The following is a 6,179-nucleotide window of genomic DNA, read 5'->3' as shown; positions in this document are numbered from 1 at the left end:
GACGTGGGTGAAGGAGTTCATTTTTTAGTCCTCTGTTAATCCAATGATGCATGCATTTTCACAGCTGCAATAGGGTATTGTGGGGAGAGGAAGGTTTCCTAGAATTGCAGAGTTGTGAGGGATCCTGAGGGTCATCTAGTCCCACCCCCCGCAGTGCAGAAACCCACAACCCTGGGATTAAGTCTCATGCTCTGCCAAATCAGACATCTCAAAAGGAAAACAAGATTGAAGGTGAGGAAAATTATTAGGACTCCTAAAAGTGTGATTGTCTCTTTAAGAAGCAAACTGCAGAGGGAATTCTGGGAAAAGGGACATGCAAAGTAAAAAGCAACCCATTTTTGTTCTGTTATTTCTACTGATTTTGACTGGAATGAATCCTGCTGGGCCTGAGAGGCAGATTTAGTCTCCTCAGGAGATACTGAGGTGGGTTTGAAAGTCATCCAGATAAAAGAAAGGGAGGAGGGTCTCTCCAGAGAACGAGGCTCCTGAGAACGTGTAGAGTTCGGCTCCTGAGTCAGCGTCAGAAAAAGACACACATCCCCCTTCATAGTCCAGAGTCACCCGGATCCTCCTGGGATCCTCATTCAGGGACAGCGGAGAGTCATCAGGGGAGGTGAAGGCCCAGTACTCACCAAGCCACTTCCCCACAACCCATATTCATCCCCTCAGGGTTTAAGTAGAAGCCGCCCTTTTCTCCTCACAGACTTCCTGGCAACCCCCATAGCCCACATTTCCCCACTTCCCACAGTGACTTCCCAGAAATTTCTGCCTGCTGTGAATCCCTCACGTCCCAACACAGAAGGCATGATGTTGAATCTCTCAGGATTGTTGGGCAGGTTTTGCTTTTTCTCTCCCAATCTCACGCTTTTCCGATCCTCTGAGGGGTGAGCCAGGGATAGGCTGTGTCTGGATCCAGAGTCACATTTGCTGTTGGGGGAAAGTTGAGGAAAAGAGAGGATTAGGCAGAGTCAGCCAAGAGACAGAAACAGACATATTGTTAAAAATCTCCTTCTCCACCTCTTCCACAGACATTTTTCTTGTTCTTCCAGGAACTGGTACAGTTCTTTGAACTCCACAGTCTTCAGCCTCTCCATTTCTGTGAAAACAGAGACTCCTATTCCATACCCTCCCACATTTCTCTGGTGAAAATAGGAACGTCCTAAGGCAATGATGGGCAACCTTTTGAGCCTGGTGTGTCAAAATTCACCAAAAAAACCGAGCATAACTCAGGTGGTGTGTCACTTCGAGAAAAAAACCATAATTTTGTGATATTTATAGTTTAAATAACAAAAATGTATAATTGTTTCCCCTTTAAAAAAAGGAAAAAGGGGAGAAAAAAATTATAAAAGTTTTTAAAATTTTTTTAAATAAATAAAAAATTTAAAGGGAAAAACCCAGAGGTCTTTTCCAGTGGGCGTCTGGGCTCAGGCCTTCCTCCAACAGGTCTGCCGGTGTGGAGGTGGGGAGGTTGGGCCTGTGCTGAGGCTTCCTTTTCCACCTCGAGGCTGTCCGTCAGGTTCGCGGGATGGGGGTGGGGTCCGGCAGCTCTCCGGTTGCTGCACTGGTGGCCCCCAGTGTCCGGGCGGTGGTGGTGGTGGTTTCAGTGGCTCAGGAGCCCGTCCAGCAGCTCCTGCAGCGCTAGTCACTTTCAGTAGCTCCACGGCTTTGTGCCGACCGCCATCTTGCCTCCACAAGGCCCCCAGAGATGCGTCACCTGTGGCATTCTGCCGCCGGCCAGAAGTGAGGTCTTGGCATGCGGCCACGTGTCACCGAAAATGGCTATGCGTGTCACTGCTGACACGCATGTCATAGGTTCGCCATCACTGTCCTAAGGAAAAGCGGAACATTCCAGGTTCAAATCAGAAACTGGGATGGCTTCTGTCTATCTGGGGAAGATGGAGCCTTGGAGGGTCTGCAATTTCCAGCACAAGCATGCTGGATATTGGTATCTGAAGAAGTGTGCATGCACACGAAAGCTCATACCAATAACAAACTTAGTGAGGAGGAATTGAAGAAGCTTTTAATGAGGGTGAAAGAGGAGAGTGCAAAATATGGTCTGAAGCTCAACATCAAAAAAACTAAGATCATTGCCACTGGTCGCATCACCTCCTGGCAAATAGAAGGGGAAGAAATGGAGGCAGTAAGAGATTTTACTTTCTTGGGTTCCATGATCACTGCAGTTGGTGGCAGCAGTCATGAAATTAAAAGACGCCTGCTTCTTGGGAGAAAAGCAATGACAAACCTAGGCAGCATCTTAAAAAGCAGAGACATCACCTTGCCGACAAAGGTCTGTCTAATTCAAGCTATAGTTTTCCCAGGAGTGATGTATGGAAGTGAGAGCTGGACCATCAAGAAGGATGATCGCCAAATAATGGATGCTTTCAAATTATGGTGCTGGGGAAGACTCTTGAGAGTCGCATGGACTCCAAGAAGATCAAACCTATCCATTCTGAGGGAACTCAGCCCTGAGTTCTCAATGGAAGGACAGATCCTGAAGCTGAGGCTCCAATACTTTGGCCACCTCATGAGAAGAGAAGACTTCCTGGAAAAGACCCTGATGTTGGGAAAGATGGAGGGCACAAGGAGAAGGGGACGACAGGGGACGAGATGGTTGGACAGTGTCCAGAGATTCTTGGACAGTGTTCTTGAAGCTACCAACATGAGTCTGACCAAACTGCGGGAGACAGTGGAAGACAGGAGTGCCTGGCGTGCTCTGGTCCATGGGGTCATGAAGAGTTGGACACGACTAAATGACTAAACAGCAACAAAGGTGCTACTGGAAGGAATTTTTTTATTTTTTTATTTTGTTTCGGCTTGAGCTTCAGGTCCTCTCACTAAAGATTTGAAACCTCATTCTCAGGGTCAGGGGTCAGTTGCCTCGCAGCCCAGCCCAGCTCAGAGGGCTGGATGAATGCCACCCATTCTGCTGCTGGCTGACTGATCACAGAGAGGCCCTGAGCGTCACAGAATGTCACAGAAGACATTTGTGATGCAGGCGTTACCACAGGAGACAACAGAACTCCCTGCCTGAAATCCGGTCAGAGCCACAGAGCAGTTGCCCCAACTGGCAAACATGATGGAGGACATCGACCGTTGGTTGTCGCTGCTGCTGCTGCTGCTGCTTCTTTCCTGCCTGTGGGTAAGTAAGCCGCAGCCCAGTTTTTAAGCAGAGCTTGGACAGCCATCTGTCATGGATGCTTTTAGTTGAGATTCCTGCCTTGCAGGGGGTTGGACTAGATGACCCTTGGGTGTCCTTTCTAACTCTACAATTCTGAGCCTAGGGCTTGCCGATCAGAAGGTCGGCGGTTCGAATCCCCGCGATGGGGTGAGCGCCCCTTGCTCGGTCCCAGCTTCTGCCCTCCTAGCTGTTCGAAAACAGGTCAAAGTGCAAGTAGATAAATAGGTACCGCTCCAAGCAGGAAGGTGAATGGCATTTCTGTGTGCTCCTCTGGTTCGTCAGAAGTGGCTTAGTCCTGCTGGCCACATGACCTGGAAGCTGTACGCTGGCTCCCTCGGCCAAGAACACAAGCTGAGCACTGCAACCCCAGAGTCGGTCACAACTGGACCTAATGGTCAGAGGTCCCTTTATCTTTACCTTTAGCCTTCTACTCGCTTGTGATTACTACCGGTAGCTGCAAGTGGCTTTCAGATGCAGATCACCTCTGACAGTGGAGGCAGAGGGACAGATGCATCTTCGCACTCTCTTTGTATGGGCATTTCTGCTGCCTGGACAAAATGACCTCCCTTCCGCCTCTCACTCTGTGCTGTTCTGATGCTTTCAGAGGAAGCAGTGAGGGCCAATTTAAAGAAGGGGATTGAACAAGTTCATGGAGGAGGAGGAGGAGGAGGAGGAGGAGGAGGAGGAGGAGGAGGAGGCTATAGCTGGCTCCCAGCCACAATGGCTGTGCTCTGCCTCCACATTCAGAGACAGGAAGGCTTGTGAATTCAAGTTGCTGGGATCCACAGGAGGCAAGGGTGCTCTTATGCTCAGATCTTGCACCCACTAAACCAAGCCGCTGTCCTCTGGGTGTAAGGGAGGATGTTGAAATAAGATTCAGCCATCTGCCTGGGAGGAGGAAACTCCTTGCCCTTTGCTTCAGGCGGCAGAAAGCCTTGAACAGGCCCTGCAGACTATGAAAGGGATTCAGACCCATTCACCTCCCCACCTCCCCCCCCCACCTCTGTTGCTGTCGCTCTGTTGCCTTCAGCTCTGTTCTTTTTGCCTTGCTGTTCTCCAACAGGTTCTTCTTCATCTCAAAAAGAAGAAAATGCACCGTGCAGCAGCATGCAGGTGAGTCTTGATTCCTGAAGTGCAGGGGGTTGGACTAGATGACTTTGGGGGTGCCCTTTCAACTCTACAATTCTGTGATTCCATGAAAAATCAGACGGGCAGCATCATCTGTCCCAGTTCCCCCAAGGTCATAGAATTGTAGACACTGAGAGTCATCTAGACCAGTGTTTCTCAACCTTTTTTGGGCCACGGCACACTTGTTCCGTGAAAAAAATCACGAGGCACACCACCATTAAAAAAGTTAAAAAATTTAACTCTGTGCCGCCCTATATTATAATTATGACTGTAAGAAACACTTGCCAAATATTGCTTTCCGGCGGGTCAGTGTTGTGATTTGGCGGCCGCCAGGCTCGTTTGCACAGAGCTTTGGGAAAGAGGAGGAGAAATATTGCTTTCCGGCGGGTCAGTGTTGTGTATTGGCGGCCGCCAGGCACGTGACAATGCAAATCGCCCTTCTCGTCGCCGCACGTCGCGGCATACCAGCCAGCGTCTCGCGGCACACTAGTGTGCCGCGGAACAGTGGTTGAGAAACGCTGATCTAGACGGACCACTGGCCTGATCCAGCAGACCCTTATTATGTTCTTATGTTGCCCTGGTTCTCTGGTTTTTCTTAGGTCGTGCAGGATCCTGACCTCATATTTGCACAAGATGGACAGGAAGGTGAAGCATCTCGCTCAGCAATGGCAACGGATCAGATGCAGGTAAGGCACTCCTAGAAACCACCATGTGCTTGCAGTCAGATGGGCTTGCAGATCCAAGGTTCCTTGTGCTCTTACATAAATAAAATATATTATTCACTATATCATATCAAATAACTGGGTTAATATAACAGTTATTTATATAATATAACAGTTACTGGGTCTTCTGCTTACTCCGTTGAACTTTATGAGTTATTCTCGTTGAACTCTAAGTTATTTGATATGATATAGTGAATAAGAGCACAACCAGTTACGTCTTGTGTGTTTGTCAAAATACCATAAAACCTACAAAAGCAGGTAGGCTCAAATGGAGAAGCAAGGACACCCAACCTAAAATTATTATTTTTTAATATTCCCTACACTCCTCTTCTCTCTTCCCAGCTGAGTCTGCTGCCCCTAAAGCCCTGGTTTGGGGAAAAGGTATTTAAAATATCTTAAAACTTTGGTCTGGCTATTGTTTTCTTCACAGAGCAAGGATGCGCTGCACCGGTGGACCTGACACCTGTCACTGCAGAAACTGCCGGGATGTGCTTCCTCCCCTTTGCAGTGATTGTTGTCGTCCGTAAGTAACACCACCATTGCTTGCTGCAGAGGACTCCAATGTGGCGGGTTCAATCCCTGGCCTTGCTGCGGGTTGGACTGGATGACCCTTGGGGGACCCTTCCAACTCTACCATTGTATAATTTGGTGTTGAGATTCCTGCACTGAAGGGCAGTTGGACTAGATGAGCCTCAGTTTCACCCAGTTCCTTGCCTAACCTCCTCCAGGTAAAGGTCAATCAATCAATCAACATAATATGGACCTCTAGTACATATATATATATATATATATATATATATATATATATGGTGCATGTTTGTACGGCCGCACCTTTCTCCACAACCGCTTGCCCGATCGCCCTCAAATTTGACCACAACATCGGGTGCTCATGTGGGAGTGTCTCTATCCACTTACATTGGCCAGATGACACACGTAGGACAGGTAGAAACCTGGGTTTCTGTACAAAAAAAGTGCCCTCTCCAGTGGACATCCAACAAACAACATCCAACATACTGGCAAAATCCCGCCCACTCCCCATCCACCCCACCAAACAACATCCAACATACTGCCAAAATCCCGCCCACTCCCCATCCACCCCACCAAACAACATCCAACATACTGCCAAAATCCCGCCCACTCCCCATTTTTTT

The sequence above is a fragment of the Zootoca vivipara genome, chromosome 2 (genome assembly GCF_965207765.1).
Source record: "Zootoca vivipara chromosome 2, rZooViv2.hap1.1, whole genome shotgun sequence".
Taxonomy (NCBI): Eukaryota; Metazoa; Chordata; class Lepidosauria; order Squamata; family Lacertidae; genus Zootoca; species Zootoca vivipara.
This window is presented reverse-complemented; position numbering follows the sequence as displayed.